Genomic DNA, 22243 nt, shown 5'->3' on the forward strand with positions numbered 1-22243 from the left:
TCTCACACCTGAGGGCCCTGAAGTCTCACCAGCGTCACACTATCTCTGCCAGGCAGGCACCAACGCAGAGGCACCTCGGTGGGAATTAGAACATTGGCTAGTGTCTGGGAGCATAGCGGTGAGAGCACTTCACCGTCTCTGGAGGAGCTGGCAGAGACAGAGAGCGCCTATGGTGCCAGCAGTCGGAAGTCTGCATGGGACCAGGCACATGCTCAGTTGGTGTCAGATGATGTGCCTCTGGAGTCGTCCATAACGCAGCAGGGGCAGGAAATGCAGCCGGGTGTGCGGGAGCATCTCAGGGAGATACATGAGGCTATGCTTGGCTTGGTGTCCATGGTGGAGGAGTCTATACAGACTATCACTGAAGCAATGAGCCTCATGTCTTGCATGGAAAGAGTGGCAACTCTTGTGGAGAGGCTCCTCCAGGGAACCCATCAGAGCTTCCTGGGGATGCGCTTGGACCAGCAAATCCTCACATTGGCATTGACCTCAGTTGGTCAGTGCCAGTGTGGGAGATGGTCTGGGCACCAAGTTTCCCAGCTTGGTGCCCATCCATCAGTGGTGAGCAGGGAGGTCTGAAGCGACCTCATGTCGGTGCAGCAGCTGCCTGTCGTCTCTGCGGGCACTTCTCAGGCTGCTCCAGATGAGGGCGGCAGCTCCTCCGCCCCTCTGCCAGTGACCGCAGCATCCTTTGAGGCTGCGATGGCTGGGAAGATATCAGCTGTGGAACTGGCAGCTCTCTTCCAGGTGGGGCCAGCACATGCTCCATGGGCCAGAGGGTGACCGCTAAGGTCATCGAGGCCAACAGGACAGCAGAGTCAGCAGGCTGTCTCAGATGCCACTCCCAGCGAGGGGTCAGCACCAAGACATAACACCCGAAAGCAGAAACATAAGGCACCTTAGGCACACCACAGGTTTATCACTGGTACTTTTGTGTTGGCCTGCAATGAGGTTTTTATGACTTGGTGTGATTTTTAACACTTTTTTCATTTTGTTTCATTAAGTTTCTTTTGTTCTGCAGGTGGATGGTTTCCAATAATGTGATGAGTGTTTTGTGGGACATTCAGCTTTATTAACAAGGCCCTTAGTTAACGTTCCTAACCAGGCAGATTTTGCACTTAGGTCTCGAATATGGAGCATACAGCCCAGGCTTGCCCTGGAGGTCCATATGTGGTGTGCTAGCTGAAGGTTCGTTGGGTTAAGGCCTCCCAGGTGTTCCTGCCTCCCTGGAGTATTCCCGGGTTAGTGTCTACCCTCTCAGCATTTCCCTGTGTATGCTGATCCTTGGACTCACTGCTGGACTCATCGTATGCAGCTGCAGCCACTGCGTCTACATCTTCATCATCCACAGTGTCCCCCCTTTCCAGTGCAAGATTGTGGAGAGAGCAGCATGCAACAACTATCAGTGACACATGGTCTGGGGGGTACTGGAAGCGCATCTTGGGAAGATCGATGGCTCTCTCCACCACAGCCCTTGTGGTGCCGTGGCTCCTATTGTACCGCTGCTCAGCTTCTGTTCTTGGACGGCGGAGAGACGTCATGAGCAGCTTTCTGAGGGGATAGAACTTATCAACCAGCAGCCAACCATCCAGCCGAGCCGGAGCACTGAAGAGCCCTGGCACCTGACAGTGTCTGAGGATGTAGGCATCATGGGAGCAGCCTGGGTACCTTGCACAGACGTGCAGAATCAGCATCCTGTGATCACACACTATCTATATGTTCATGGAGTGGAAGCCCTTCCTGTTGGCAAAGGCACTGGGCTCACCTGCTGGCGCCTTGATGGCCACATGTGTGCAGTCTATTGTACCCTGGACGCGGGGGAAGCCAGCAATGGCCACAAAGCCTCTGGCTTGCTGTGTCTAACTTGCCTGGTCCCATCGGAAGTGGATGAAGGTCAATGCACGCCTGAACAGAGCACCTGTAACCTGCTTGACACAGGTGTGGACAGCTGATTGGGAGACGCCACAAAGATCACTCACCGAGCCCTGGAAGGAGTGAGAGGCATAGAAGCTGAGGGCAACTAACCTTCAGAGCCACTGGCACGGGGTGTCCACCCACACAGTTAGGAGATATCTCAGGGCCAAACATCTGAAAGATATAGTTGACTGTCTCCCTTGAGAGATGGAGCCTCCTTCGGCACTACACCTCTGACATATTGAGATAGCTGCTTCGCCGCCTGTATACCCTGCAGCAAGGATAGTGACGATTCCTGTGGCCCCTTCTGCCTTGGACTACCTCTTTACCCTGTGCACCTTGTGCCTGCGCCTGTCCTCCTAAAGGTGGGTCCCCTGGAAGCTGAATGTGCACTCCTGGCCTCCTCCCCCTTCTAGCCCTCCCTTCCTCCTCAGAAGAGGTGCCTCCAGTGGAGAGTTCAGCTCCCATTCCCAGGCTAAGGGAAGGCTTTCCGAAATATGCAGACCCAAAAAGGATTCCTCACTGCAGAGTGCTGACCTGAAGGTTGTGAGTCCAGACCAAGCAGCTGGTATGGGTTTTGAAATATTGCAGATCACACAGACAAGTATCAGTAACTTTGAAATATCTATATTTGATAGAGCACACTCACGACCCCACTGACCCCTCTTAACCTGTCCGTGGATGAGGTTTACCCAGGTATGTCCTATCCACCTGCCCGTTGCACCCATGCGCCGGCCCGAAGGTTGCACAGGTGCCAAGAAATCACGGTCGATTGGTGCATCAAAGGCCTTAAGTGGGCCGTAAATTAATGGTGGGCGTGCATCGGAGAGCATCACGCACCAGCCCAACGAAATATCAGGACGCTCACCCAACGTCACCGTGCATCATTTTACATGTGTGCGTGTGAGGCCCGACTCAGCACACCAACAGGAACATTCTGCCCATGATGTCAGTTTATCAGTAACACAAAAGAGTGGGTAGATAATTACCCTGTTCATTTGTCTGGGAGCTGTTTCATTGACCTTTGTATTGAGAAGAGGTCCTCGAATCAGTGCAATCGGCGAAGATTCTCTGGTCAGTGCAGTAGGGGGAGAGACTCCTCTCAGTGCAGTTGGGGGAGATACACTGGTCAATGCAGTTGGGGCAGATTCCACGGTCAGCGCAGTTGGGGGAGATAATCTGGTCAGTGCAGTGGGGTGAGATTCTCCGCTCAATGCAGTGGGGGCAGATTCTCCTGTCACTGCAGTGGGGGCAGATTCTCTGGTCAGTGCAGTGGGGGGAGATTCTCTGGTCAGTGCAGTGGGGAGGGATTCTCCGGTCAGTGCAGTAGGGTGAGATTCTCCGGCCAGTGCAGTGGGGGGAGATTCATCAGTGAGAGTAGAGGGGGCTGATTCTATGGTCAGAGTAGAGGGGAGAGATTCTGAGGTCAGTGCAGTGGGTGGAGATTCTCTGGTCAGTGCAGTGGGGGGAAATTCTGATGTCAGTGCAGTGGGGGGGAGATTCTCCGGTCAGTGCAGTGGGGGGAGATCCTCCTCTCAGTGCAGTAGGGTGAGATTCTCCGGTCAGAGCAGAGGGGGCAGACTCTATGGTCAGTGCAGTGGGGGGCAGATTCTCTGGTCAGTGGAGTGGAGGAAGATTCTCCGGTCAATGCAGTGGTGGCAGAATCTGCGGACAGTGCAGTGGGGGGGAGATTCTCTGGTCAGTGCAGTGGGGGGAGATTCCACGGTCAGTGCAGTGGGTGGAGATTATCTGGTCAGTGCAGTGGGGTGAGATTCTCCGCTCAATGCAGTGGGGGCAGATTCTCCATTCACTGCAGTGGGGGCAGATTCTCTGGTCAGTGCAGTGGGGTGAGATTCTCCGGTCAGTGCAGTGGGGAGGGATTTGCCGGTTAGTGCAGTGGGGGGAGAGTCTCCAGTCAGTGCAGTGGAGGGAGAGTCTCCGGTCAGTGCAGTGGGGGGAGATTCTCCGGACAGTGCAGTGGGGGAAGATGCTCTGCTCAGTGCAGTGGGGGGAGATTCGCCGGTCAGTGCAGTGGGGGTGAGATTCTCAGGTCAGTGCAGTGGGGGGAGAATCTCCTCTCAGTGCAGTAGGGTGAGATTCTCCGGTCAGAGCAGTGGGGGCAGATTCTACAGTCAGTGCAGTCGGGGGAGATTCTCCGGCCAGTGCAGTGGGGTGAGATTCTCCGGTCAGTGCAGTGGGGGCAGATTCTCTGGTCAGTGCAGTGGGGGCAGATCCTCCGGTCAGTGCACTGGTGGGAGATTCTCCGGTCAGTGCAGTGGGGGAAGATTCTCCGGTCAACGCATTGGGAGGAGATTCTCTGGACAGTGCAGTGGGGGGAGATGCTCCAGTCAGTGCAGTGGGGGGATATTCTCAGGTCAGTACAGTGGGGCGAGATTCTCTGGTCACTGCAGTGGCAGCAGATTTTCCTCTCAGTGCAGTTGGGGCAGTTTCCATAGTCAGTGCAGTGGGGGGAGATTATCTGGTCAGTGCAGTGGGGGGAGAGACTCCGGTCAGTGCAGTGGGGCGAGAGTCTCCGGTCAGTGCAGAAGGAGGAGATTCTCCGGACAGTGCAGTGGGGGTGAGATTCTCCGGTCAGAGCAGTGGGGGGAGATTCTCCGGTCAGTGAAGTGGGACGAGATTCTGAGGTCAGTGCAGTGGGCGTAGATTCTCCAGTAGGGCATTGGGGGGAGAGTCTCCGGTCAGTTCAGTGGAGGGAGAGCCTCCGGTCAGTGCAGTGGGGGGAGATTCTCCGGTCAGTGCAGTTGGGGAAGATTCTCTGCTCAGTGCAGTGGAGGGAGATTCGCCGGTCAGTGCAGTAGGGTGAGATTCACGGTCAGAGCAGTGGGGGCAGATTCTCGAGTCAGTGCAGTTGGCGGAGATTCTCCGGTCAGTGCAGTGGGGGGAGATTCTGCTGTCAGTGCAGTGGGGTGAGATTCTCCGGTCAGTGCAGTGGGGGAAGATTCTCCGGTCAATGCAGTGGGGGGAGATTCACTGGTCAGTGCAGTGGGGGGAGATGGTCTGGTTAGTGCAGTGGGAGGATATTCTCAGGTCAGTACAGTGGGGCGAGATTCTCTGGTCAGTGCAGTGGCAGCAGATTTTCCTCCCAGTGCAGTCGGGGCAGTTTCCACGGTCAGAGCAGTGGGGAGAGATTATCTGGTCAGTGCAGTGGGGGGAGATTCTCCGGTCAATGCAGTGGGGAGGGATTCTCCGGTCAGTGCAGTGGGGGGAGATTGTCCGGTCAGTGCAGTGGGGAGGGATTCTCCGGTCAGTGCAGTAGGGTGAGATTCTCCGGTCAGTGCAGTGGGGCGAGATTCATCAGTGAGAGTAGAGGGGGCTGATTCTATGGTCAGAGTAGTGGGGAGAGATTCTGAGGTCAGTGCAGTGGGTGGAGATTCTCTGGTCAGTGCAGTGGGGGGAAATTCTGATGTCAGTGCAGTTGGGGGGAGATTCTCCGGTCAGTGCAGTGGGGGGAGATCCTCCTCTCAGTGCAGTAGGGTGAGATTCTCCGGTCAGAGCAGAGGGGGCAGACTCTATGGTCAGTGCAGTGGGGGGCAGATTCTCTGGTCAGTGGAGTGGAGGAAGATTCTCCGGTCAATGCAGTGGTGGCAGAATCTGCGGACAGTGCAGTGGGGGGGAGATTCTCTGGTCAGTGCAGTGGGGGGAGATTCCACGGTCAGTGCAGTGGGTGGAGATTATCTGGTCAGTGCAGTGGGGTGAGATTCTCCGCTCAATGCAGTGGGGGCAGATTCTCCATTCACTGCAGTGGGGGCAGATTCTCTGGTCAGTGCAGTGGGGTGAGATTCTCCGGTCAGTGCAGTGGGGAGGGATTTGCCGGTTAGTGCAGTGGGGGGAGAGTCTCCAGTCAGTGCAGTGGAGGGAGAGTCTCCGGTCAGTGCAGTGGGGGGAGATTCTCCGGACAGTGCAGTGGGGGAAGATGCTCTGCTCAGTGCAGTGGGGGGAGATTCGCCGGTCAGTGCAGTGGGGGTGAGATTCTCAGGTCAGTGCAGTGGGGGGAGAATCTCCTCTCAGTGCAGTAGGGTGAGATTCTCCGGTCAGAGCAGTGGGGGCAGATTCTACAGTCAGTGCAGTCGGGGAGATTCTCCGGCCAGTGCAGTGGGGTGAGATTCTCCGGTCAGTGCAGTGGGGGCAGATTCTCTGGTCAGTGCAGTGGGGGCAGATCCTCCGGTCAGTGCACTGGTGGGAGATTCTCCGGTCAGTGCAGTGGGGGAAGATTCTCCGGTCAACGCATTGGGAGGAGATTCTCTGGACAGTGCAGTGGGGGGAGATGCTCCAGTCAGTGCAGTGGGGGGATATTCTCAGGTCAGTACAGTGGGGCGAGATTCTCTGGTCACTGCAGTGGCAGCAGATTTTCCTCTCAGTGCAGTTGGGGCAGTTTCCATAGTCAGTGCAGTGGGGGGAGATTATCTGGTCAGTGCAGTGGGGGGAGAGACTCCGGTCAGTGCAGTGGGGCGAGAGTCTCCGGTCAGTGCAGAAGGAGGAGATTCTACGGACAGTGCAGTGGGGGTGAGATTCTCCGGTCAGAGCAGTGGGGGGAGATTCTCCGGTCAGTGAAGTGGGACGAGATTCTGAGGTCAGTGCAGTGGGCGTAGATTCTCCAGCAGGGCATTGGGGGGAGAGTCTCCGGTCAGTTCAGTGGAGGGAGAGTCTCCGGTCAGTGCAGTGGGGGGAGATTCTCCGGTCAGTGCAGTTGGGGAAGATTCTCTGCTCAGTGCAGTGGAGGGAGATTCGCCGGTCAGTGCAGTAGGGTGAGATTCACGGTCAGAGCAGTGGGGGCAGATTCTCGAGTCAGTGCAGTTGGCGGAGATTCTCCGGTCAGTGCAGTGGGGGGAGATTCTGCTGTCAGTGCAGTGGGGTGAGATTCTCCGGTCAGTGCAGTGGGGGAAGATTCTCCGGTCAATGCAGTGGGGGGAGATTCACTGGTCAGTGCAGTGGGGGGAGATGGTCTGGTTAGTGCAGTGGGAGGATATTCTCAGGTCAGTACAGTGGGGCGAGATTCTCTGGTCAGTGCAGTGGCAGCAGATTTTCCTCCCAGTGCAGTCGGGGCAGTTTCCACGGTCAGAGCAGTGGGGAGAGATTATCTGGTCAGTGCAGTGGGGGGAGATTCTCCGGTCAATGCAGTGGGGAGGGATTCTCCGGTCAGTGCAGTGGGGGGAGATTGTCCGGTCAGTGCAGTGGGGGGAGAGACTCCGGTCAGTGCAGTGGGGCGACCGTCTCCGGTCAGTGCAGTGGGAGGAGATTCTCCGGTCAGTGCAGTTGGGGGAGAATCTCTGGTGAGAGCAGCGGGGGCAGATTCTCCAGTCATTGCAGAGGGGGCAGATTCTAGGGTCAGTGAAGTGGGGGGAGATTCTGAGGTCAGTGCAATGGGCGGAGATTCTCCAGTCAGTGCAGTGGGGGGAGAGTCTCTGGTCAGTGCAGTGGGGGGAAATTCTCTGGTCAGTGCAGTGGGGGTGATTCTCCACTCGGTGCAGTGGGGGAAGATTCTCTGGTCAGTGCAGTGCGGGAGATTCGTCGGTTAGTGCAGTGGGGCGAGAAGCTCCGATCAGTGCAGTGGGAGGATATTCTCCGGTCAGTGCAGTGGGTGGAGATTCTCTGGTCAGTGCAGTGTGGGAAGATTCTCTGGTCAGTGCAATGGGGAGAGAATCGCCAGTCAGTGCAGTGGGGGTGAGATTCTCTGGTCAGTGCAGTGGGGGGAGATTCTCCAGTCAGAGCAGAGGGGGCAGATTCTACGCTCAGTGCAATGCAGGGAGATTCTGAGGTCAGTGCAGTGGGCGGAGATTCTTTGATCAGTGCAGTTGGGGGAGATTCTCTGGTTAGTGCAGTGGGTGGAGATTGTCCGGTCAGAGCAGAAGGGGCAGATTCTATGGTCAGTGCAGTGGGGGGAGATTCTGAGGTCAGTGCAGTGGGCGGAGATTCTCCTCTCAGGGCAGTGGGGGGAGATTCTTTGGACAGTGCAGTGGGGTGAGATTCTCTGCTCAATGCAGTGGGGGCAGATTCTCTAGTCAGTGCAATGGGGGGAGAGTCTCCGGTCAGTGCAGTGGGGGGAAATTCTCTGGTCAGTGCAGTGGGGGGAGAGTCTCCCTTCAGTGCAGTGGAGGGAGAGTCTCCGGTCAGTGCTGGTGGGGAAGATTCTCTGGTCAGTGCAGTGCGGGAAGATTCTCTGGTCAGTGCAGTGGGGGGAGATGCACCGGTCAGTGCAGTGGAGGTGAGATTCTCCATTCAGAGCAGTGGGGGCAGATTCTCCAGTCAGTGCAGTCGGGGGAGATTCTCCGGTCAGTGCAGTGGATGGAGATTCTCCGGTCAGTGCAATGGGGGGAGAGCCTCCGGTCAATGCAGTGGGGGGAAATTCTCTGGTCAGTGCAGTGGGGTGAGATTCTCCGGTCAGTGCAGGGGGGGAGAGTCTCCGGTCAGTGCAGTGGAGAGAGAGTCTCCGGTCAGTGCAGTGGGGGGAGATACTCTGGTCAGTGCAGTGGGGGGAGATACTCTTGTCAGTGCAGTGGGGGTGAGATTCTCCATTCAGAGCAGTGGGGGCAGATTCTCCAGTCAGTGCATTGGGGTGAGATTCTCCGGTCAGTGCAGTGGGGGAAGATTCTCCGGTCAGCGCAGTGGGGGGAGATTCTCTGGCCAGTGCAGTGGGGGGATATTCTCAGGTCATTACAGTGGGGCGAGATTCTCTGGTCAGTGCATTGGCAGCAGATTTTCCTCTCAGTGCAGTCGGTGCAGTTTCCACAGTCAGCGCAGTGGGGGGAGATTATCTGGTCAGTGCAGTGGGGGGAGATTCTCCGGTCAGTGCAGTGGGGAAGAATTCTCCGGTCAGTGCAGTGGGGGGAGATTCTCCGGTCAGTGCGGTGAGGGGACAGGCTCCGGTCAGTGTAGTGGGGCGATAGTCTTCCATCAGTGCAGTGGGAGGAGATTCTCCGGACAGTGCAGTGGGGGGAGAGTCTCCAGTCAGTGCGATGGGGGGAGATTCGCCGGTCAGTGCAGGGGGGTGTGCGATTCTCTGGTCAGAGCATTGGGGGCAAATTCTCCAGTCACTGCAGAGGAGGCAGATTCTAGGGTTAGTGAAGTGGGGGGAGATTCTGAGGTCAGTGTAGTGGGTGGAGATTCTCCGGTCAGTGCAGTTGGGGGAGATTCTCTGGTCAGTGCAGTGGGGGGAAATTCTCTGGTCAGTGCAGTGGGGGGAGATTCTCCGCTCAGTGCAGTGGGGGAAGATTCTCTGGTCAGTGCAGTGGGGGAGATTCGCCGGTTAGTGCAGTGGGGCGAGAGTCTCCGGTCAGTGCAGTGGGAGGAGATTCTCCGGACAGTGCAGTGGGGGGAGAGTCTCCAGTCAGTGCAGTGGGGGGAGATTCTGAGGTCAGTGCAGTGGGTGGAGATTCTCCTCTCAGGGCAGTGGATGGAGATTCTCTGGACAGTGCACTGGGGGGAGATTTGCCGGTCAGTGCAGTGGGGGTGAGATTCTCAGGTCAGTGCAGTGGGGGGAGAATCTCCTCTCAGTGCAGTAGGGTAAGATTCTCCAGTCAGAGCAGTGGGGGCAGATTCTCCAGTCAGTGCAGTGAGGTGAGATTCTCCGGCGAGTGCAGTGGGGTGAGATTCTCCGGTCAGTGCAGTGGGGGCAGATTCCACGGTCAGTGCAGTGGGGTGAGATTCTCCGCTTAATGCAGTGGGGGCAGAATCTCCATTCACTGCAGAGGGGGCAGATTCTCTGGACAGTGCAGTGGGGGCAGATCCTCCGGTCAGTGCACTGGTGGGAGATTCTCCGGTCAGTGCAGTGGGGGAAGATTCTCCGGTCAACGCATTGGGGGGAGATTCTCTGGTCAGTGCAGTGTGGGGATATTCTCCGGTCAGTGCAGCTGGGGAAGATTCTCTGGGCAGTGCAGTGGGGGGAGATTTGCTGGTTAGTGCAGTGGGTGGAGAGTCTCTGGTCAGTGCAGTGGGAGGAGATTCTCCGGTCAGTGCAGTGGGGGGAGAGTCTCCAGTCAGTGCAGTGGAGGGAGAGTCTCCGCTCAGTGCAGTGGGGGGAGATTCGCCGGTCAGTGCAGTGGAGGTGAGATTCTCCGGTCAGTGCAGTGAGGGGAGAATCTCCTCTCAGTGCAGTAGGGTGAGATTCACGGTCGGAGCAGTGGGGGCAGTTTCTCGAGTCAGTGCAGTCGGGGGAGATTCTCCGGTCATTGCAGCGGGGGGAGATTCTCGGGTCAGTGCAGTGGTGGGAGATTCTGCTGTCAGTGCAGTGTGGGAAGATTCTCCGGTCAATGCAGTGGGGGGGGATTCACTGGTCAGTGCAGTGTGAGGAGATGGTCTGGTTAGTGCAGTGGGGGAATATTCCCAGGTCAGTACAGTGGGGCGAGATTCTCTGGTCAGTGCAGTGGCAGCAGATATTCCTCTCAGTGCATTCGGTGCAGTTTCCACGGTCAGTGCAGTGGGGAGAGATTCTCCGGTCAGTGCAGTGTGGAGGGATTCTCCGGTCAGTGCAGTGGGGGGAGATTGTCCGGTCAGTGCAGTGGGGGGAAATTCTCTGGTCATTGCAGTGGGGGGAGATTCTCCGCTCAGTGCAGTGGGGGAAGATTCTCTGGTCAGTGCTGTGGGGGAGATTCCCCGGTTAATGCAGTGGGGCAAGAGTCTCCGGTCAGTGCAGTGGGTGGAGATTCTCCGGTCAGAGCAGAAGGGGCAGATTCTATGGTCAGTGCAGTGGGCAGAGATTCTCTGGACAGTGCAGTGGGGGAACATTCTCAGATCAGTGCAGTGGGTGGAGATGCGCCGGTGATTGCAGTGGGGGTGAGATTCTCCAGTCAGTGCAGTGGGGGGAGATTATCTGGTCAGTGCAGTGGGAGGAGATTCTCCGGTCAGTGCAGTTGGGGGAGAATCTCCGGTGAGAGCAGTGGGGGCAGATTCTCCAGTCATTGCAGAGGGGGCAGATTCTAGGGTCAGTGAAGTGGGGGGAGATTCTGAGGTCAGTGCAGTGGGCGGAGATTCTCCGGTCAGTGCAGTGGGCGGAGATTCTCCGGTCAGTGCAGTGGGGGGAGAGTCTCTGGTCAGTGCAGTGGGGGGAAATTCTCTGGTCAGTGCAGTGGGGGTGATTCTCCACTCAGTGCAGTGGGGGAAGATTCTCTGGTCAGTGCAGTGCGGGAGATTCGTCGGTTAGTGCAGTGGGGGTGAGATTCTCCAGTCAGTGCAGTGGGGGGAGATTATCTGGTCAGTGCAGTGGGGTGAGATTCTCCGCTCAATGCAGTGGGGACAGATTCTCCGGTCAGTGCAATGGGGGTGAGTCTCCGGTCAGTGCACTGGGGGGAAATTCTGTGGTCAGTGCAGTGGAGGGAGATTCTCCGGTCAGTGCTGTGGTGGGAGAGTCTCCGGTCAGTGCAGGGAGGGAAGATTCTCTAGACAGTGCATTGGGGGAACATTCTCAGGTCACTGCAGTGGGTGGAGATGCGCCGGTGATTGCAGTGGGGGTGAGATTCTCCAGTCAGTGCAGTGGGCGGTGTTTCTCCGGTCAGTGCAGTGGGGGGAGATTATCTGGTCAGTGCAGTGGGGTGAGATTCTCCGCTCAATGCAGTGGGGGCAGATTCTCCGGTCAGTGCAATGGGGGTGAGTCTCCGGTCAGTGCACTGGGGGGAAATTCTCTGGTCAGTGCAGTGGAGGGAGATTCTCCGTTCAGTGCTGTGGTGGGAGAGTCTCCGGTCAGTGCAGGGAGGGAAGATTCTCTAGACAGTGCATTGGGGGAAGATTCTCTGGTCAGTGCAGTGGGGGGAGATGCGCCGGTCAGTTCAGTGGGGGTGAGATTCTCCGGTCAGAGCAGTGGGGGCAGATTCTCCAGTCAGTCCAGTCGGGGGAGATTCTCCGGTCATTGCAGTGGGTGGAGATTCTCCGGTCAGAGCAGTGGGGGCAGATTCTCCGGTCAGTGCAGTGGAGCGAGATTCTCAGGTTAGTGCAGTGGGGGGACATACTCTGGTTAGTGCAGTGGGGGGAGTTTCTCTGGGCAGTGCAGTGGGGGGAGATTCTCGGTCAGTGCAGTGGGGAGAGATTCTCTGGGCAGTGCAGTGGGGGGAGATTCTCGGTCAGTGCAGTGGGGGGAGATTCTCCGGTCAGTGCAGTGGGGAGAGATTCTCAGGTCAGTGCAGTAGGCGGAGAATCTCTGGTCAGTGCAGTGAGGGGAGATTCTCTGGTCAGTGCAGTGGGGGGAGAATCTCTGGTCAGTGCAGTGAGGGGAGATTCTCTGGTCAGTGCAGTGGGGGGAGATTCTCCGGTCGGTGCAGTGGGGAGAAATTCTCTGGTCAGTGCAGTGGGGGGAGATTCTCCGCTCAGTACAGTGGGGGAATATTCTCTGGTCAGTGCAGTGGGGGAGATTCGCCGGTTAGTGCAGTGGGGCGAGAGTCTCCGGTCAGTGCAGTGGGAGGATATTCTCCGGACAGTGCAGTGGAGGGAGGGTCTCCAGTCAGTGCGGTGGGGGAGATTCTCTGGTCAGTGCAGTGGGGGAAGATTCTCTGGTCAGTGCAATGGGGGGAGAATCTCCTCTCAGTGCAGTAGGGTGAGATTCTCCAGTCAGAGCAGTGGGGGCAGATTCTCCAGTCAGTGCAGTGGGGTGAGATTCTCCAGCCAGTGGAGTGGGGTGAGATTCTCCGGTCAGTGCAGTGGGGGGAGATTGTCCGGTCAGTGCAGTGGGGGGAAATTCTCTGGTCATTGCAGTGGGGGGAGATTCTCCGCTCAGTGCAGTGGGGGAAGATTCTCTGGTCAGTGCTGTGGGGGAGATTCCCCGGTTAATGCAGTGGGGCAAGAGTCTCCGGTCAGTGCAGTGGGTGGAGATTCTCCGGTCAGAGCAGAAGGGGCAGATTCTATGGTCAGTGCAGTGGGCGGAGATTCTCTGGACAGTGCAGTGGGGGAACATTCTCAGGTCAGTGCAGTGGGTGGAGATGCGCCGGTGATTGCAGTGGGGGTGAGATTCTCCAGTCAGTGCAGTGGGGGGAGATTATCTGGTCAGTGCAGTGGGAGGAGATTCTCCGGTCAGTGCAGTTGGGGGAGAATCTCCGGTGAGAGCAGTGGGGGCAGATTCTCCAGTCATTGCAGAGGGGGCAGATTCTAGGGTCAGTGAAGTGGGGGGAGATTCTGAGGTCAGTGCAGTGGGCGGAGATTCTCCGGTCAGTGCAGTGGGCGGAGATTCTCCGGTCAGTGCAGTGGGGGGAGAGTCTCTGGTCAGTGCAGTGGGGGGAAATTCTCTGGTCAGTGCAGTGGGGGTGATTCTCCACTCGGTGCAGTGGGGGAAGATTCTCTGGTCAGTGCAGTGCGGGAGATTCGTCGGTTAGTGCAGTGGGGGTGAGATTCTCCAGTCAGTGCAGTGGGGGGAGATTATCTGGTCAGTGCAGTGGGGTGAGATTCTCCGCTCAATGCAGTGGGGACAGATTCTCCGGTCAGTGCAATGGGGGTGAGTCTCCGGTCAGTGCACTGGGGGGAAATTCTGTGGTCAGTGCAGTGGAGGGAGATTCTCCGGTCAGTGCTGTGGTGGGAGAGTCTCCGGTCAGTGCAGGGAGGGAAGATTCTCTAGACAGTGCATTGGGGGAACATTCTCAGGTCACTGCAGTGGGTGGAGATGCGCCGGTGATTGCAGTGGGGGTGAGATTCTCCAGTCAGTGCAGTGGGCGGTGTTTCTCCGGTCAGTGCAGTGGGGGGAGATTATCTGGTCAGTGCAGTGGGGTGAGATTCTCCGCTCAATGCAGTGGGGGCAGATTCTCCGGTCAGTGCAATGGGGGTGAGTCTCCGGTCAGTGCACTGGGGGGAAATTCTCTGGTCAGTGCAGTGGAGGGAGATTCTCCGTTCAGTGCTGTGGTGGGAGAGTCTCCGGTCAGTGCAGGGAGGGAAGATTCTCTAGACAGTGCATTGGGGGAAGATTCTCTGGTCAGTGCAGTGGGGGGAGATGCGCCGGTCAGTTCAGTGGGGGTGAGATTCTCCGGTCAGAGCAGTGGGGGCAGATTCTCCAGTCAGTCCAGTCGGGGGAGATTCTCCGGTCATTGCAGTGGGTGGAGATTCTCCGGTTAGAGCAGTGGGGGCAGATTCTCCGGTCAGTGCAGTGGAGCGAGATTCTCAGGTTAGTGCAGTGGGGGGACATACTCTGGTTAGTGCAGTGGGGGGAGTTTCTCTGGGCAGTGCAGTGGGGGGAGATTCTCGGTCAGTGCAGTGGGGAGAGATTCTCTGGTCAGTGCAATGGGGGGAGATTCGCCGGTCAGTGCAGTGGGGGGAGAATCTCCTGTCAGTGCAGTAGGGGGACATTCTCCGATCAGAGCATAGGGGGCAGATTCTACGGTCAGTGCAATGCGGGGAGATTCTGAGGTCAGTGCAGTGGGCGGAGATTCTCTGATCAGCGCAGTGGGGGGAGATTCTCTGGTCAGTGCAGTGGGGGGAGATTCGCCGGTCAGTGCAGTGTGGGTGAGATTCTCTGGTCAGTGCAGTGGTGGGAGAATCTCCTCTCAGTGCAGTAGGGTGAGATTCTCCGGTCAGAGCAGTGGGGGCAGATTCTCCAGTCAGTGCAGTGGGGTGAGATTCTCCGCTCAATGCAGTGGGGGCAGATTCTCCACTCACTGCAGTGGGGGCAGATTCTCTGGTCAGTACAGTGGGGGCAGATCCTCCGGTCAGTGCACTGGTGGGAGATTCTCCGGTCAGTGCAGTGGGGGAAGGTTCTCCGGTGAACGCATTGGGGGGAGATTCTCTGGTCAGTGCAGTGGGGGGAGATGCTCTGCTCAGTGCAGTGGGGGGATATTCTCAGGTCAATGCAGTCGGGTGAGATTCTCCGGTCAGTGCAGTGGGGAGAGATTCTCTGGTCAGTGCAGTGTGGAGGGATTCTCCGGTCAGTGCAGTGGGGGGAGAGACTCCGGTCAGTGCAGTGTGGTGATTGTCTCCGGTCAGTGCAGTGGGAGGAGATTCTCCGGACAGTGCAGTGGGGGCAGATTCTCCAGTCGGTGCAGTGGGCAGAGATTCTCCGGTCAGTGCAGTGGGTGGAGATTCACCGGTCAGAGCAGTTGGGACAGTTTCTCTGGTCAGTGCAGTGGTGGCAGACTCTAATGTCAGTGCAGTTGGGGGTGATTCTCCGGTCAGTGCAGTGGGGGGAGATTATCTGGTCAGTGCAATGGGGGGAGAGTCTCCGGTCAGTGCAGTGGGGGGAAATTCTCTGGTCATTGCAGTGGGGTGAGATTCTCCGTTCAGTGCAGCGTGGGGAGAGTCTCCAGTCAGTGTGGTGGGGGGAGATTCGCCGGTCAGTGCAGTTGGGGGAGATTCTCCGGTCATTGCGATGGGGTGAGATTCTCCAGTAAGTGCAGTGGGGGGCGAATCTCCTCTCAGTGCAGTGGGGGGAGATTCTCCGGTCAGTGCAGTGGGTGGGCGAATCTCCTCTCAGTGCAGTAGGGTGAGATTCTCCGGTCAGAGCAGTGGCGGCAGATTCTCCAGTCAGTGCAGTGGTCTGAGATTCTCCGGTCAGTGCAGTGGGGGTAGATTCTGCTGTCAGTGCAGTGGAGGGAGATTCTCCGGTCAGTGCAGTGGGGGAAGATTCTCCGGTCAGTGCAGTGGGGGGAGATTCTATATTCAGTGCAGTGGGGGGATATTCTCAGGTCAGTACAGTGGGGCGAGATTCTCCGGTCAGTGCAGTGGGGAAGGATACTCCGGTCAGTGCAGTGGGGGGAGATTCTACGCTCAGTGCAATGCAGGGAGATTCTGAGGTCAGTGCAGTGGGCGGAGATTTTCTGGTCAGTGCTGTGGGTGGAGATTCTCCGGTCAGAGCAGAAGGGGCAGATTCTATGGTCAGTGCTGTGGGGGGAGATTCTGAGGTCAGTGCAGTGGGCGGAGATTCTCTTCTCAGGGCAGTGGGGGGAGATTCTCTGGACAGTGCAGTTTGGTGAGATTCTCCGCTCAATGCAGTGGGCGCAGATTCTCCAGTCAGTGCAATGGGGGGAGAGTCTCCGGTCAGTGCAGTGAGGGGACATTCTCTGGTCAGTGCCGTGGAGGGAGATTCTCATTTCAGTGCACTAGGGGGAGAATCTCCGGTCAGTGCAGTGAGGGGAGATTCTCCGGTCAGTGCAGTGGGGTGAGATTCTCCAGTCAGAGCAGTGGGGGCAGATTCTCCGGTCAGTGCATTTGGGGAAGATACTCTGGTCAGTGCAGTGGGGGCAGATTCTACTGTCAGTGCAGTGGGGGAAGTTTCTCCTCTCAGGGCAATGAGGGGAGATTCTCCGGTCAGTGCAGTGGGAGGAGATTCTCTGATCATTGCAGTTGGGGGAGGTTCTCAGGTCAGTGCATTGCGGGGCAGATTCTCTGGTCAGTGCAGTGGGGGAGATTCGCCGGTTAGTGCAGTGGGGCGAGAGTCTCCGGTCAGTGCAGTGGGAGGATATTCTCCGGACAGTGCAGTGGGGGGAGAGTCTCCAGTCAGTGCGGTGGGGGAGATTCTCTGGTCGGTGCAGTGGGGGAAGATTCTCTGGTCAGTGCAATGGGGGGAAATTCGCCGGTCAGTGCAGTGGGGGTGAGATTCTCCGGTCAGTGCAGTGAGGGGAGAATCTCCTGTCAGTGCAGTAGGGGGACATTCTCCGGTCAGAGCATAGGGGGCAGATTCTACAGTCAGTGCAATGCAGGGAGATTCTGAGGTCAGTGCAGTGGGCGGAGATTCTCCTCTCAGGGCAATTGAGGGAGATTCTCTGGACAGTGCATTGGGGGGAGTTTCACCGGTCAGTGCAGTGGGGGTGAGATTCTCAGGTCAGTGCAGTGGGGGGAGAATCTCCTCTCAGTGCAGTAGGGGGAGATTCTCCAGTCAGAGCAGTGGGGAGAGATTATCTGGTCAGTGCAGTGGGGAGAGATCCTCCGGTCAGTGCAGTGGGGGGAGAATCTCTGGTCAGTGCAGTGAGGGGAGATTCTCCGGTCAGTGCAGTAGGGGGAGATTATCTGGTCAGTGCAGTGGGGTGAGGTTCTCTGCTCAATGCAGTGGGGGCAGATTCTCCGGTCAGTGCAATGGGGGGAGAGTCTCCAGTCAGTGCAGTGGGGGGAAATTCTCTGGTCAGTGGAGTGGGGCGAGATTCTCCGGTCAGTGCAGTGGGGGGAGAGTCTCCAGTCAGTGCAGTGGAGAGAGATTCTCCGGTCAGTGCAGTGGGGCAAGATTCTCTGTCAGTGCAGTGGGGGGAGATTCTTTGGTCAGTGCAGTGGGAGGAGATTCCCCGGTCAGTGCAGTAGCGGGCGAGTCTCCAGTCAGTGCAGTGGAGGGAGAGTCTCCGGTCAGTGCAGTGGGGGGAGATTCTCCGGTCAGTGCAGTTGGGGAAGATGCTCTGCTCAGTGCCCTAGGGGGAGATTCGCCGGTCAGTGCATTGGGGGTGAGATTCTCCGGTCAGTGCAGTGGGGGGAGAATCTCCTCTCAGTGCAGTATGGTGAGATTCTCCGTTCAGAGCAGTGGGGGCAGATTCTCCAGTCAGTGCAGTGGGGTGAGATTCTCCGGTCAGTGCAGTGGGAGGAGATTCTCCGGATAGTGCATTGGGGGGAGAATCTCCAGTCAGTGCTCTGGGGGAAGATTTTCCGGTGAGAGCAGTGGGGGCAGATTCTCCAGTCATTGAGAAGGGGGCAGATTCTAGGGTCAGTGCAGTGGGCGGAGATTCTCCGGTCGGTGCAGTTGGGGGAGAGTCTCCGGTCAGTGCAGTGGGGAGAAATTCTCTGGTCAGTGCAGTGGGGGGAGATTCTCCGCTCAGTACAGTGGGGGAATATTCTCTGGTCAGTGCAGTGGGGGAGATTCGCCGGTTAGTGCAGTGGGGCGAGAGTCTCCGGTCAGTGCAGTGGGAGGATATTCTCCGGACAGTGCAGTGGAGGGAGGGTCTCCAGTCAGTGCGGTGGGGGAGATTCTCTGGTCAGTGCAGTGGGGGAAGATTCTCTGGTCAGTGCAATGGGGGGAGAATCTCCTCTCAGTGCAGTAGGGTGAGATTCTCCAGTCAGAGCAGTGGGGGCAGATTCTCCAGTCAGTGCAGTGGGGTGAGATTCTCCAGCCAGTGGAGTGGGGTGAGATTCTCCGGTCAGTGCAGTGGGGGCAGATTCCACGGTCAGTGCAGTGGGTGGAGATTATCTGGTCAGTGCCGTGGGGTGAGATTCTCCGCTCAATGCAGTGGGGGCAGATTCTCCAGTCACTGCAGTGGGGGCAGATTCTCTGGTCAGTGCAGTGGGGGCAGATCCTCCGGTCAGTGCACTGGTGGGAGATTCTCCGGTCAGTGCAGTGGGGGAAGGTTCTCCGGTGAACGCATTGGGGGGAGATTCTCTGGTCAGTGCAGTGGGGGGAGATGCTCTGCTCAGCGCAGTGGGGGGATATTCTCAGGTCAATGCAGTCGGGTGAGATTCTCCGGTCAGTGCAGTGGGGAGAGATTCTCTGGTCAGTGCAGTGTGGAGGGATTCTCCGGTCAGTGCAGTGGGGGGAGATTCTCCGGACAGTGCAGTGGGGGCAGATTCTCCAGTCGGTGCAGTGGGCGGAGATTCTCCGGTCAGTGCAGTGGGTGGAGATTCACCGGTCAGAGCAGTTGGGACAGTTTCTCTGGTCAGTGCAGTGGTGGCAGACTCTACTGTCAGTGCAGTTGGGGGTGATTCTCCGGTCAGTGCAGTGGGGGGAGATTATCTGGTCAGTGCAATGGGGGGAGAGTCTCCGGTCAGTGCAGTGGGGGGAAATTCTCTGGTCATTGCAGTGGGGTGAGATTCTCCGTTCAGTGCAGTGTGGGGAGAGTCTCCAGTCAGTGTGGTGGGGGGAGATTCGCCGGTCAGTGCAGTCGGGGGAGATTCTCCGGTCAGTGCAGTGGGGGGGCGAATCTCCTCTCAGTGCAGTAGGGTGAGATTCTCCGGTCAGAGCAGTGGCGGCAGATTCTCCAGTCAGTGCAGTGGGGTGAGATTCTCCAGTCAGGTCAGTGGGGGGAGATTCTGCTGTCAGTGCACTGGGGGGAGATTCTCCGGTCAGTGCAGTGGGGGAAGATTCTCCGGTCAGCGCAGTGGGGGCAAATTCTCTGGTCAGTGCAGTGTGGGGAGATTTCCCGCTCGGTGTAGTGTGGAAGATGCTCTGCTCAGTGCAGTGGGGGCATATTCGCCGGTCAGTGCAGTGGGGGTGAGATTCTCTGGTCAGTGCAGTGGGGGGAGAATCCCCTCTCAGTGCAGTACGGTGAGATTCTCCGGTCAGAGCAGTGGGGGCAGATTCTCCAGTCAGTGCAGTGGGGTGAGATTCTCCAGTCAGGGCAGTGGGGGGAGATTCTGCTGTCAGTGCACTGGGGGGAGATTCTCCGGTCAGTGCAGTGGGGAAAGATTCTCCGGTCAGCGCAGTGGGGGGAGATTCTCTGGTCAGTGCAGTGAGGGGACAGACTCCGGTCAGTGTCGTGGGGCGATAGTCTTCCGTCAGTGCAGTGGGAGGCGATTCTCCGGTCAGTGCAGTGGGTGGAGATTCACCAGTCAGAGCAGTTGGGACAGTTTCTCTGGTCAGTGCAGTGGTGGCAGACTCTACTGTCAGTGCAGTTGGGGGTGATTCTCCGGTCAGTGCAATGGGGGGAGAGTCTCCGGTCAGTGCAGTGGGGGGAAATTCTCTGGTCATTGCAGTGGGGTGAGATTCTCCGTTCAGTGCAGTGGGGGAATATTCTCTGGTCTGTGCAGTGGGGGAGATTCGCCGGTTAGTGCAGTGGGGCAAGAGTCTCCCGTCAGTGCAGTGGGGGGAGATTCTCCGGTCAGTGCAGTGGGGGGAGAGACTCCGGTCAGTGCAGTGGGGTGATTGTGTCCGGTCAGTGCAGTGGGAGGAGATTCTCCGCACAGTGCAGTGGGGGCAGATTCTCCAGTCAGTGCAGTGGGGGGAGATTCTCCGGTCAGTGCAGTGGGTGGAGATTCTCCGGTCAGAGCAGTGGGGGCAGTTTCCCTGGTCAGTGCAGTGGTGGCAGACTCTACTGTCAGTGCAGTTGGGGGTGATTCTCCGGTCAGTGCAGTGGGGGGAGATTATCTGGTCAGTGCAGTGGGGTGAGATTCTCCGCTCAGTGCAGTGGGGGCAGATTCTCCGGCCAGTGCAATGGGGGGAGAATCTCTGGGCAGTGCAGTGGGGGGGAAATTCTCTGGTCATTGCAGTGGGGTGAGATTCTCCGTTCAGTGCAGTGTGGGAAGAGTCTCCAGTCAGTGTGGTGGGGGGAGATTCGCCGGTCAGTGCAGTCGGGGGAGATTCTCCGGTCATTGAGGTGGGGTGAGATTCTCCAGTAAGTGCAGTCGGGGGGAGATTCTCCGTTAAGTGCAGTGGGTGGAGATTCTCCGGTCAGAGCAGTGGGGGCAGTTTCTCTGGTCAGTGCAGTGGTGGCAGACTCTCCTGTCAGTGCAGTTGGGGGTGATTCTCCGGTCAGTGCAGTGGGGGGAGATTATCTGGTCAGTGCAGTGGGGTGAGATTCTCCGCTCAGTGCAGTGGGGGCAGATTCTCCGGCCAGTGCAATGGGGGGAGAGTCTCTGGTCAGTGCAGTGGGGGGAAATTCTCTGGTCAGTGCAGTGGGGTGAGATTCTCCGGTCAGTGCAATGGGGGGAGAGTCTCCAGTCAGTGCAGTGGGGGAAGATTCTCTGGTCAGTGCAGTGGCGGGAGATTCTCTGGTCAGTGCAGTGGGGGGAGATTTGCCGGTGAGAGCAGTGGGGGGAGATTCTCCAGTCAGTGCAATGGGAGGAGATTCTCCGGTCAGTGCAGTGGGGGGCGAATCTCTTCTCAGTGCAGTAGGGTGAGATTCTCCGGTCAGAGCAGTGGCGGCAGATTCTCCAGTCAGTGCAGTGGGGTGAGATTCTCCGGTCAGTGCAGTGGGGGTAGATTCTGCTGTCAGTGCACTGGGGGGAGATTCTCCGGTCAGCGCAGTGGGGAGAGATTCTATATTCAGTGCACTGGGGGGATATTCTCAGGTCAGTAGAGTGGGGAGAGATTCTCCGGTCAGTGCAGTGGGGAAGGATACTCCGGTCAGTGCAGTGGGGGGAGATTCTCCGGTCAGTGCAGTGAGGGGACAGACTCCGGGCAGTGCAGTGGGGCGAGATTCTGCAGTCAGAGCAGAGGGGGCAGATTCTACGCTCAGTGCAATGCAGGGAGATTCTGAGGTCAGTGTAGTGGGCGGAGATTCTCTGGTCAGTGCTGTGGGTGTAGATTCTCCGGTCAGAGCAGAAGGGGCAGATTCTATGGTCAGTGCAGTGGGCGGAGATTCTCCTCTCAGGGCAGTGGGGGGAGATTCTCTGGACAGTGCAGTCTGGTGAGATTCTCCGCTCAATGTAGTGGACGCAGATTCTCCGGTCAGTGCAATGGGGGAGAGCCTCCAGTCAGTGTAGTGGGGGGAAATTCTCTGGTCAGTGCAGTGGGGGTAGAGTCTCCCATCAGTGCAGTGGAGGGAGAGTCTCCAGTCAGTGCAGGCGGGGAAGATTCTCTGGTCAGTGCAGTGCGGGGAGATGCGCCGGTCAGTGCAGTGGGGAAGGATTCTCCGGTCAGTGCAGTGGGGGGAGATTCTCCGGTCAGTGCTGTGGGGGGAGATTCTGCAGTCAGAGCAGAGGGGGCAGATTCTACGCTCAGTGCAATGCAGGGAGATTCTGAGGTCAGTGCAGTGGGCGGAGATTCTCTGGTCAGTGCTGTGGGTGTAGATTCTCCGGTCAGAGCAGAAGGGGCAGATTCTATGGTCAGTGCTGTGGGGGGAGATTCTAAGTTCAGTGCAGTGGGCGGAGATTCTCCTCTCAGGGCAGTGGGGGGAAATTCTCTGGTCAGTGCAGTGGGGGTAGAGTCTCCAATCAGTGCAGTGGAGGGAGAGTCTCCAGTCAGTGCAGGCGGGGAAGATTCTCTGGTCAGTGCAGTGCGGGGAGATGCGCCGGTCAGTGCAGTGGGGAAGGATTCTCCGGTCAGTGCAGTGGGGGCAGATTCTCCGGTCAGTGCAGTTAGGGGACAGACTCCGGTCAGTGTAGCGGGGCGATAGTCTTCCGTCAGTGCAGTGGGAGGCGATTCTCCGGACAGTGCAGTGGGGGGAGAGTCTCCTGTTAGTGCGGTGGGGGGAGATTCACCGGTCATTGCAGGGTGGGGGTGAGATTCTCCGGTCAGAGCAGTGGTGGCAAATTCTCCAGTCATTGCAGAGGAGGCAGATCCTCAGGTTAGTGAAGTGGGGGGAGAGTCTCTGGTCAGTGCAGTGGGGGGAGATTCTCCGCTCAGTGCAGTGGGGGAAGATTCTCTGGTCAGTGCAGTGGGGCAGATTCGCCGGTTAGTGCAGTGGGACGAGAGTCTCCGTTCAGTGCAGTGGGAGGATATTCTCCAGACAGTGCAGTGAGGGGAGAGTCTCTGGTAAGTGCGGTGGGGGAGATTCTCTGG

The sequence above is a fragment of the Carcharodon carcharias genome, chromosome 4 (assembly GCF_017639515.1).
Source record: "Carcharodon carcharias isolate sCarCar2 chromosome 4, sCarCar2.pri, whole genome shotgun sequence".
Taxonomy (NCBI): Eukaryota; Metazoa; Chordata; class Chondrichthyes; order Lamniformes; family Lamnidae; genus Carcharodon; species Carcharodon carcharias.